Source organism: Triturus cristatus, chromosome 5_2 (assembly GCF_964204655.1).
Source record: "Triturus cristatus chromosome 5_2, aTriCri1.1, whole genome shotgun sequence".
Lineage (NCBI taxonomy): Eukaryota > Metazoa > Chordata > Amphibia > Caudata > Salamandridae > Triturus > Triturus cristatus.
Genome location: NC_140588.1, coordinates 34,931,736 through 34,943,972, shown reverse-complemented (window position 1 = coordinate 34,943,972; position 12,237 = coordinate 34,931,736). Strand labels below are relative to the sequence as shown.

At 42.6% G+C, this 12,237-nt stretch overlaps 1 protein-coding gene across 1 annotated transcript in view; it reads left to right on the top strand.

The window, feature by feature from the left end:
- GALNT4 (polypeptide N-acetylgalactosaminyltransferase 4) overlaps positions 1-12,237 on the top strand; it is a 755,766-nt gene that overhangs the window by 262,465 nt on the left and 481,064 nt on the right. The gene's annotated exons all lie outside the window — the stretch shown is intronic.

The window sequence follows — 12,237 nt, the reverse complement described above, 5'->3', positions numbered from 1 at the left end:
GTTGGAAAATAATATGTTATTAAATATGACCAATAATACTGTAGTCATATTTGGAATTGTAGTGTTAATGCACAGGATGCATTTCTGAAAACCCAGTGCAAGAAAGTACTTGTTTTTATGCACTTAATTGTCCTTGTTTGTAAATGTTGCTTTTCACTACCATCTCTTCTTTCCAGAGCTTCTTCAGTTTGTATTACAAACTACTTATAAGTAAAACTGTGTTAGCATAATAGTGAAATGCACACAGGCATGAATAGTTAAATCATCTGTAAAGCGATGCATCTCATAGGAAATCTCATGGTGCTAGAACTAGGATTGAAGCAAGATGAGGTCAAACACTCGGCTTAGATTGTTCAATATTACAAGCAGATTGGACCAAGGATTTGGGGAAAATAAGAATTACGATTATGAGCAATTTCAAGTTGATAAGATGGACAATTTTTAGCTTGGGGAGCCGACACCTGGTGCAAATTCCAGCTACAGAGAAGGCTCTGCCTTTTATGGAAAGCTTGTGAAATGGTGCAACCACCAGGAAACCAGGCTTCAAGTCAGAATGGAAATAATGCCATATAGTTGTATCGCTAGATAGTATAAGTGAGCAGATTTCTGTTTTTATCTTCAGCAGGTGAGTTAACCGCTTCCTGATGCAAGCTTTACTTCATACCCTCAAGTGATTGGCTCAGATCCTTTGTAGGCCTACCTAGCCTTTCATAATTTCAAAGTTAACAAAAGCACAGTAAAAAGGAGTGTTAAAAAAACAAGTTGTAGTTTCGTGGCTATAATCAGCCGATTGAAAATAGATCTGAATGTGAGTAATATTTTTGAATGTAGGGTGGTTTCTTTCAGGGGGGCAATTATGATTTAAAAATATATATATATATTTCAGTAGCAACTGCACTCTGTCCTTTCCAGTCAAGTCTTTTTACATTTAGTTCAGCCTTTACGAAGGAGTTGAGGCTCTCATAGAGGCAACAGGAGGCTAGTTTTAAACTGCACCTCAGTCACAGAATCACATAATGTTGAGCGTCATTGCTGAGACTAGAAAGCGGTTCCCAAGATTAGAGATCAACCGCCCTAGCCGTTAGGCTACATCCTCTCACCATAGTCGCCCTCGAACAGGACATCAGGCTCAAGATGCTTTGTTCTATTTGCGCTTTAACAAACCATAGATGAGGCTGTTGCACGGGGCTTGGAGATTGCAGTTGTAGAGTCATTCTTAATGGGTTTACTCACAGTAGCCTTTCCCTTGACCTGAAGGTGTGGTGGTTAATAATCCTTATAGTGGCGCTGTTTTCAGTTCATTGAAAAAGTTGAGATGTTTACCAGTAAGACATCCGCTCCATGGAAATCATACAACAAAAGACATACATGGCCGACCCACTCGGCAGGTTCCCTCGGTTTGTTTTCGACGCGATATGCAGATTTCTGAGAAATGTTTTTTTCGATGAAAAATCTGGAACTCTTCACCAGCCACTTTGGGCATCTTTACCGGGAAATCATTTTTTGGAGAGAGAAGTTGCGGTATAGATTTAAACAAAAAAAAAGAATATTTTGCAAAAAGTAGGAAGCTTAAACGCTGAGGATGTGATCACTCTGAGCCCTGCTTGAGGTGCCGATGTGGGGCTGGGGGGGGGGTGTGGGGGGGAGTTCTTTGATGCATAACACCTAATTTGAGGACAAGATTGGGTAAGTCTTCGCGTAATCGGTAGAGGGAAGTAAATCCCCTGCTCTGCATACGCTGGATGCGTGAGTTCTTGGCACGAGGACAGGCTCGCGAGCAGCTGACTCCTGAACACAGGGTCGCTTTAGGAACTGGACATTTGAATATTAAACCTCGCACTTAGAGTTAACCCGATTCCGCGGATTAAAATATGCTGTAAACGTCTCCCCGGCAAGGAGCAACGAAAGGTCGCCACCAGCCGGTTCTGGCGCAAATATCACCTTCTCGATGTCGTAATTACAGTTGTAAATCCGAATTGTGTTATTGCGTTTGGGCCGCGGGCAGGTGAAAAGGCGCACTAGGCAGAGAGGCGCTGGGCATCCTTTCGGAGCGTATTAAGAGAGCAGAGCACGCAGGGCGAGTGACCTCGAAGAGCAGGGCTTTACTCAGATATCTACTTCAACAAGCATTGGCCGCGCGGCCGTGAAATTAACGCCGCGCGGCCATGAAAGAGAAAGTGAGCCACACGGGTAACATGGAAGGGGGGGTGGGGGGGCGGTGAGTGCTAAAGCAACACAGGGAAGGCTGGCATATGGTGATCACTTTTGCGGCCGCTTTGATGTTCTCAGTGGCCGCGCGGCTCACTGAGAACATCAAAGCGGCCGCGAAAGTGATCAGCAGGCTGACAAATGGTGCGCGCGCCCGGCGCACATGCACTGTAGTTGGCGGCCTGAAAAGCACTAGTTTGCATTTCCAAATCCCGCTTTCTAAAGCTCTCGCCAGAGCAGCGCTAAAGTGCTGGCTCAGGCGAGACCTAATAAGACCCCCAGAAAATGGGACGTCACAGGGAAGTATTAGGGCAGGCCCGCATGAAAAATTAACCCACTAAGAGGTAAAATACTGAAAAAATCTACTGGTTAAAACAATTCGAATGAGGTTATTTAAGGAAAACACATTAAAAGCAGTGTTACGTACAGCTTGAAAGACGCAGCATTTCCATCTCTGAATTTGTGCATGCTACATTTCTTTCTTTCTTTCTGGGGGTTATATAGCACGAATCAGACCTTGTGAGATAACAGAGTGCTTTACATAGGATCAAATTACCACTCTTACATATTTGTACTTAAAATCAAATTTGATTTCATACAGAATATGTAGGTATACATAATTTGAGTAAAAAGAAAGGCATCAAAGAGGTCAATCGTGCACACGTAACAGCAAAGTATACATTGAGAGGAGAAACTTAAGGCAGAAAATTAAGAAGGTAATGTTTTTAAAGCGTAGTGAAAATGATGAATGACTTGGCTCATTGTCTTATATGTCAAATTCAGTGTTAGTTAAGTCTGACTCTTTATCAGAGGAAGTGATTTGGGAGTTGCATGTTCTTCAGTTCTTTTTTTTTTAAAGTAATTTTTTTTAAAAATAAAGATAAAGTTCTAATCCCTGGTGGAATGCCGTTCCACACTACAGTCACACTTCCTGTGAACGATTATTTGAGCTACTTTCCTTGAAAGCTGCAGTTTCCAGCACAGTAGGTTCTGAGCACATTTTCTGCCCAAGATGTTCAGTTTGCCGACAAGATAGTTCAGAGTTCCAGGGTGGAAAGATTTGTATGAGATGCAGACAACTTCGAAGAGGTTTCTTGGCTTTGTCGGAAGTCATTTGAGTGTGATCAAGAGCAGAGGCGCAACTAGAGCCAAATTTGAGGGGGGCTACTAAAAATTTCGGGAGGGGCTGATTCTTCCAGCAATATGCAGAGTGGAGATTTGTTAAGAAGGCAATGCAGCACACCACAAAAGTAACAAACACCCCTAAATCACTCTTTTCTCCGGGTATAGTCCATTAATTGTAAATTTCATTCAAAGAAAACAATCGATATCCGTTCCTGATATGACTGGATATATTGTATTTATTCAGATGTCCAATTTTCACAGCGCAGCCGACGCGCGTTTCGCCCAACGGGCTTTCTCAAGGCTGCATACATACAAAGAAAGAGAAAAACATAGTATCTAATACTCTGTGTATACAGATATGTAACCAATATTATAATCTATATTGCACCGTACATGTAGGTACAAAACAAATCCATTATTTTAGAAAAGACCCCTAGTAAGGTACAAAAATTAAGAACACGGCTCCAAGGGAAAGTGTCCCCCAAAAAGAATGATCCCCTAGGTCGCGTGATTTGCAGAGAGATAGATGCCAGAAAAACTCCCCAAGTGGACAGAACGTGAGTAAAAGAAAGGAAACAAAAGTGACCTGATCCTGTATTCTAAAACTCATCAAGTAAATCATCCACGTGACACTGATGCAAAAGGTGAGTGTTAATGAAGGTGCCCATATCAAGTACCAAATGGAAACAAAAAGAATACCCGATAAGGTACTCCGGTTAGTAATATTCAAGGTGATAAGGTCTCACCTTGTAAGATTCAATGTTTCGTACGTGTTCAAAGTATGTGGCTTAAAATAAAGCCTGTAAAAAAACAAACAAAAAAAAAGGATATATATATCCGTATGTAAATACTAGTCATTTTTACTGTCATGATATCCACTACGTCGTCTATTTACGCATTTGGTATCGCTTACCTAATCTCAACATGTCGGTCAAGTATATTTAATGCGAAGTGCCTCAAGTTAGACACTAACGTCGTTTTCGTTGCTGTAGTGCTTGGAACGATGAGTAGGACCAGGATCCGTCCTCTCTAGAGAAATATATAGTAGAAACAAGTATTCACGGAATGCCCCACACATGTCGTTTTTAAAGAAAGAATAAATAGCGCGCGTTTATCCATGATTGAATATTCTGAAATAAGTGAGTTTAATGTAACAGTCTAACTGTGGCCATTGAGTCAATACTTAGTAGTTACTCGTCCGTGTTCAGAGTTTATATTGCCATTACGTTTAAGAGACCACGTATTACATAGAACACAATGTCGCACCTATTATGCGAAATGCCTCGTACGTATCATTGTCAATTTAAAAAAAGAAGAACCGACTCGAGTCTGAGTGTGAATGCTATTTAAAAAGGAAATACAACAGTGGCCATTATAAACGCGCATGGTGCTGTCTCGTTCATGTCCCAAGTCTAGATTACCGCTAAGTAGAACGGCATGTTCCACAGACATCGTCTTGAAAAAAACACAGTATCACACTCACCTTGCTACTATTACGTGCTCTCCCACAGTTTCTGGGCGTATTGAGATTGAGTCCTTCCCGCCATAGTTTAAATTATACGTAATGCGTAAAGTCATTGAGATAGAAAGTAGACTAAGGTTTTGATAGTCGCAGTTAGTATCCATATAATGGCGGCCATCTTGGGATGGTCGAATGTGTATATTGCGTGTTATTGTGTAATCATATCCCAAATCTCGTAAAAAGATAGAACTAGTAATCTAAAGCACCATAACTATGTTTTGAAAAGATAACTACAGTGACGTTAAACAGGCGAGAAGTCCTAATGATAGTATATTAGTTATTTAGAGGTTAGAAGTGAAAAGGACAGATCGCAGCAGGTCATGCGGAGTGGGAATCCTGGAGCCGATACATATATGGAATACACTACTATTTAAAGCATATGTGACAAATGATCTTTTGTTACTTTTTAACACATATTTGACAAATGATCTTTTGTTGTTTTTTAACACATATTCGCATTGTGATTATTGAAAATCAAATACACATAAGTTGAATGACATCCCAGGACAAAAAATTATGATTGTCTCTCATGATACATATAGTATGGAATTACAGAAATTCTATCTTGTTACTCTGGATGTGTGCTCCCTCTACACTAGTATACCTATGGATATGGGAATCCTGGCAGCACAATACTTTTTGGAATCCAGGTCCATACAATTTTTGGAACATACAGTCATGATACTGGAACTAATAGAATTGGTGTTGAAAAACAACATTTTTATTCACAATGATACCTGGTACCGTCAAATCAGAGGTGTGGCAATGGGGGTGAAATTTTCGGCCTCGTTTGCCAATCTCTATATGGGCTACTTCGAGCTCAATCATCTTTGGAAAAAGGGCCCTAGTGCACTAACGGAAAATGTTCTATTTCTAGGCCGCTACATAGATGACATACTCATGTTTTGGTCAGGTACGAAGATAATGTTAGAGGAATTTTTTCTGTATCTCAACAACAATCCTTTTAATCTAACTTTTACCAAAACAGAGAGTACCACGCATATCAATTTCCTTGACATCACAATTGTAGTAGATAAAGACAAACTGAAATCACGACCGTTTAGAAAGGATACGGCATGTAATGCAGTATTGCATGCCACTAGCGCACACCCGCCCTCACAAATAAAAGCAATCCCTTTGGGGGAGATGATCCGCATAAAAAGAAATTGTAGCGATACACAAATACTGGAAGACGAATTGAATACAGTCGAAAAAAGATTCATGGCCAGAGGCTATAATGCCCCAGTTATCCGAAAGGCGCGCAATACCGTTAACAAAATGAGTAGAACAGATTTGTTGAAAGGCCGCACTAAAACCAATAAAAGGCCATGTAGCACAAAATTTATCAGATTTATCACCCCGTATTCTAATGCCAGTGCTGAAATATTTAAAATCCTTAAAAGACACTGGCACCTATTGACAGATGATGAAAAGATATTGGAGGCGGTGGGACCTAGACCCAACATTACTTTTGCCAGGGGCAATACACTTAGACAATCTTTATGTCCCAGTTTCATTTCAAAAACATCTCAAAGGACATGGTTACCAGCTAAACCCAAAGGGTTCTTCAAATGTGGGACTTGTAGTGTTTGCCCCTTTGCGCTAAATAAAACAACCACTTTTAAATACAATTCTGACAGAATCTACACAGTCAATGATTTTATTAACTGCAACACAAAATTTGTCATTTACTGTATCATCTGTATATGTGGGAAAATCTACGTGGGCAGCACCATCAGACCACTTAAGGAACGGATACAAGAGCACCTAAGGGCCATTAGAAACAACAATGCCCAATATCCGTTAGCCTTACACTTTAACACTTCACATAATCATACAGAACTAATCAGGATAACTTTTCATGGTCTTGAAGTAATACTACCACATCAGAGAGGCGGCAATAGAGTTAGCATTTTAAGACAGAATGAATGCAAATGGATTATCTCCCTTAGAGCAGTAGAACACGGTATCAACATCGACAAGGAATTGTTTGAATTTCTGTAATTCCATACTATATGTATCATGAGAGACAATCATAATTTTTTGTCCTGGGATGTCATTCAACTTATGTGTATTTGGTTTTCAATAATCACAATGCGAATATGTGTTAAAAAACAACAAAAGATCATTTGTCAAATATGTGTTAAAAAGTAACAAAAGATCATTTGTCACATATGCTTTAAATAGTAGTGTATTCCATATATGTATCGGCTCCAGGATTCCCACTCCGCATGACCTGCTGCGATCTGTCCTTTTCACTTCTAACCTCTAAATAACTATTATACTATCATTAGGACTTCTCGCCTGTTTAACGTCACTGTAGTTATCTTTTCAAAACATAGTTATGGTGCTTTAGATTACTAGTTCTATCTTTTTACGAGATTTGGGATACGATTACACAATAACACGCAATATACACATTCGACCATCCCAAGATGGCCGCCATTATATGGATACTAACTGCGACTATCAAAACCTTAGTCTACTTTCTATCTCAATGACTTTACGCATTACGTATAATTTAAACTATGGCGGGAAGGACTCAATCTCAATACGCCCAGAAACTGTGGGAGAGCACGTAATAGTAGCAAGGTGAGTGTGATACTGTGTTTTTTTCAAGACGATGTCTGTGGAACATGCCATTCTACTTAGCGGTAATCTAGACTTGGGACATGAACGAGACAGCACCATGCGCGTTTATAATGGCCACTGTTGTATTTCCTTTTTAAATAGCATTCACACTCAGACTCGAGTCGGTTCTTCTTTTTTTAAATTGATAATGATACGTACGAGGCATTTCGCATAACAGGTGCGACATTGTGTTCTATGTAATACGTGGTCTCTTAAACGTGTTGGGGAAACGTAATGGCAATATAAACTCTGAACACGGACGAGTAAGTACTAAGTATTGACTCAATGGCCACAGTTAGACTGTTACATTAAACTCACTTATTTCAGAATATTCAATCATGGATAAACGCGCGCTATTTATTCTTTCTTTAAAAACGACATGTGTGGGGCATTCCGTGAATACTTGTTTCTACTATATATTTCTCTAGAGAGGACGGATCCTGGTCCTACTCATCGTTCCAAGCACTACAGCAACGAAAACGATGTTAGTGTCTAACTTGAGGCACTTCGCATTAAATATACTTGACCGACATGTTGAGATTAGGTAAGCGATACCAAATGCGTAAATAGACGACGTAGTGGATATCATGACAGTAAAAATGACTAGTATTTACATACGGATATATATATCCTTTTTTTTAATTTTTTTTTTTTTTTTTTTTTTTTTTTTTTTTTTTTACAGGCTTTATTTTAAGCCACATACTTTGAACACGTACGAAACATTGAATCTTACAAGGTGAGACCTTATCACCTTGAATATTACTAACCGGAGTACCTTATCGGGTATTCTTTTTGTTTCCATTTGGTACTTGATATGAGCACCTTTATTAACACTCACCTTTTGCATCAGTGTCACGTGGATGATTTACTTGATGAGTTTTAGAATACAGGATCAGGTCACTTTTGTTTCCTTTCTTTTACTCACGTTCTGTCCACTTGGGGAGTTTTTCTGGCATCTATCTCTCTGCAAATCACGCGACCTAGGGGATCATTCTTTTTGGGGGACACTTTCCCTTGGAGCCGTGTTCTTAATTTTTGTACCTTACTAGGGGTCTTTTCTAAAATAATGGATTTGTTTTGTACCTACATGTACGGTGCAATATAGATTATAATATTGGTTACATATCTGTATACACAGAGTATTAGATACTATGTTTTTCTCTTTCTTTGTATGTATGCAGCCTTGAGAAAGCCCGTTGGGCGAAACGCGCGTCGGCTGCGCTGTGAAAATTGGACATCTGAATAAATACAATATATCCAGTCATATCAGGAACGGATATCGATTGTTTTCTTTGAATGAAATTTACAATTAATGGACTATACCCGGAGAAAAGAGTGATTTAGGGGTGTTTGTTACTTTTGTGGTGTGCTGCATTGCCTTCTTAACAAATTTAACATCTTTGGAATCATGTATTCTCTGAGATGACTATTACTCTTAGTGGATGAGTATGTGGCTACATGCTAGCACCCAATACAATTGCTATGAATAATTCATTACATTACAGCATATACTTTACGATGTGCAGGTCCTTATAGCATATCCACTAAATCGTATATTTGTACATGCAGAGTGGAGATGCAGGGGCTCTAAGTAGGGGTGAAAACACAACAAAGCCTCGTTGGCAAGTAAATGTTCTTTTAAAGACCTGTGAAGTACTCGAGTGCGGTTGTGTGTGCACAGGAAGCTGTCTCATCCCGGACTGACACACACGACACAGGGGAGAGGTTGGGGGGCGGGGGGGGGGGGGCGGGGGCTGAAGCCCTTTGAGCCCAATGGGCGTTGCACACCTGATCAAGAGGCAGGGCCGGCTTTACCACTGGTGGCACCCGGTGCGTTTTTTATTTCTGGCGCCCCCACACCCCATGACTGCCTCCTCGTATTCTGTCACTACCACGGTGCAAAAGAGCCCCTCATCTCTCCAATCACAAGGTATTGCTAAACACAGCCCCCCCATGAGGCAAGCGCCCAGTGCGACTGCACCGGTCGCACTGCCCTAAAGCCGTCCCTGTCAAGAGGTGTAATGAGAATGTATTTCATCGCCCCAGTAACCAGCCTAGCCGCTGCATGGAGAGCTGCCTTGAGAGGGCATATGTGTAGGTTTGGGGCAGAGTCATGTCCAATTACTAACATCCATTTCTCTAGTATACGTGGCTCTGCTCTTTCCGTGTTAAGGCTAGGAAAAGGAAAATGAATCAAGAGTGGCCCTCTTCCTCTTACTCATGTGTGCCATGATGCTTTGAGATGTTGGTAGTCCAGTGTGCTTAGGCGAGCTCCCCGCAGTGGTAGCATACCTCGCATTTGTGAGCATGACACTTGCAGCCTCCTAGATTCGTTTTTATATTATCTGCTTTCCTCAACTTTGTCTAATGTCCTTGTTTGCATTATTTTTGTGAGAGGCAGTATTTTATGTGCCATGACTAATCATTTTTCAGTGAAAGAAAATTCCAGACAATGCATCAAAAATAAATAATGGAGTCCATTTTGTGTTATTCCTATTTTCTGGCCAAGAGGAATTCATTTTGCCTATTTTATGCTTGATCAGTTCGTTCCTTGTTTTAGCATGCAGATGCTTTCAAGCAAAGCTTTGAGACAATTGTTTGGTCTGTATCTGCCCCAGGTCACATCAGAAGAATTTTGTAAGGTACATGTCACACAGCCTACTTCTCTTCCTTCTTATAGGCACTCAGGTTAGTTGCTTAAACTTGTATGGCTGCATTGATGTTATCTTGTAGCAATAATCCGTATTTTTCGTATCTGATAGAGACTTCTAGCTGCAGATACCTTACCTCAAAAATATCCCCAGGGGCCAGACTGGATCTTTCGTGAGCAGTACCCCTGCGTGCCAGCAGGTGGCATCGTTTGGCTCCGTGTGGCATTGTTGGCAGCAACCGCGCCTGAAATGATGTTCGCTGTGCCTATATAGGTGCTACCCAGGCGCGCTGGTGTCAGTTCTTTTTTTTCCACGTCAGTCAGCGCACTTCCAAGAAGAACTACCCTAAGTCATTTTTTGACTCGTTTTTTTCAACGTTTTATTGACTCTTTTGAGGCTATCCACTTGGTGTGAAAGGAATTGTCATCTAGAAAGGCTGGCTTCAAGCCTGCAGTGCTTGTCACCGGCAGATGTCAGTGATGGACCTGCATCTTGTGTGCCTTTACTGCCTTGAGCGGGACCACAACCTGAAGCCCTATCCCAACTGCCATGCCATGCACCTGAATGCCTTGAGGGAATGATCCCTCAAGCTCCTAGTGTCTCGGTGCACGACACGGTGTTGACCGAGGTCCCAGTTAAAAGGAAGGTCCTGGGAGCAGTTGCTGAGCCTGAAGTCATCGTTGAGCCACTCAGGAAAGTCGTCGAGCCACTGGGGTAAGTCTATCCACTTGTGTAAGTCGAAGCATAAGAAAAATAAGAAGTCAGTGTGCTCCGGTTCCGAATCGTTCATCAGTCGACGAGTCGAGGGAGCGTTGTTACTCAAGGCATGGCTCAGCGGTTGAGCCAGCATTTGGGTCTGCTCCATACATTTTTTGAGGATATGCACCTCATATTTGGGCAGCCCGGTCCCGCCGGCGAGCGTTTGAGCCCTGCTGGTTAGGAAGGGGCCCCCTCTGGATACATGCAGGCGGATCTGGAGCCAGTCCGGCCCCAGGGATCCACAGATGTATCGGGATCGATGCTGATCGTACCATCCCGACCTTCCCCGGGAGAGGCCGATGCTCCCGGCGGCGCCCACCAGCGGCACCATCTCCATCCCTGACTTCGACATGGAGCCTAAGGGGGAGTCATCGGACACAGACTGGAGCCATGTCATCCAGGCCGGAGCCTGAGCCCTATTCTTACGGACTAGGACTCTGGGAGGACTGGGAAGGGCCACTGTGGCCTGTAGAGTACCAGTTTTATGAAGATCCTGTGGACGGGTGTGAGGATCTGGGTGAAGCCAGTGGACTGGACACCTCTCCAGATGCTGTTATGCTTTCTACCCCTACCGTGGCTATGGAGGAGGGAGCTTCATTTTTTATGGTGGTGTGATGGGTTGCTGAGGTCCTGGACCTTAATTTGCACTCAATGGCAGTCAAGACTAACATCTTTCAGAAGCGCTTCAGCAGGGGGTGTCCCTATCAGAACTGCTCCTCCCTTTCAATGAGGCACTTACTGACGTCCTGCTTGGGACTTGGCCCAACCCCAGCACAGGGGCTCCTGTGAACAGGACTATTGCCAACCGCCACCACCCCGTTGAAGGCAACCCTATCTTCCTCACCCTACACCCCAGCCCAGAGTGCTTGGTGGTCCAAGCCTCCACCTTACATGCAGACCCTGGCGCATTCCCTACAGCTCCGCCGGATCGGGAATCCAAGAAGATGGATAATTTTGGCAAGAAAATATTTTCTTCCGCCGGCTTGGCATGGCGGTCAGTAAACACTGCATGTCTTTTGGCCCGCTACTCTCATGTTCTGTGCGACATGGTTGCACAGGTGCTGCCAACGTTTCTGGAAGCGGCCCAGTCTGTGACCTCCAAGGCTGTTGCTGATGGGAGGGACGCAGCTAAGTTCACCATTCGCTGTGGACTAGAAACCACTGACTCACTCAGCATAGCAGTTTCATTGACCGCAGCTCTGAGACGCCACTTCTGGTTGAGGACTACTGGTTTTTCTGGGGATGTCCAGACAACACTCATGGACATGCCCTTTGATGGCTCCCGTCTCTTCAGAGACGAGATGGATTTGGCACTGTAGCGCTTTAAGGACTGTATGGTTA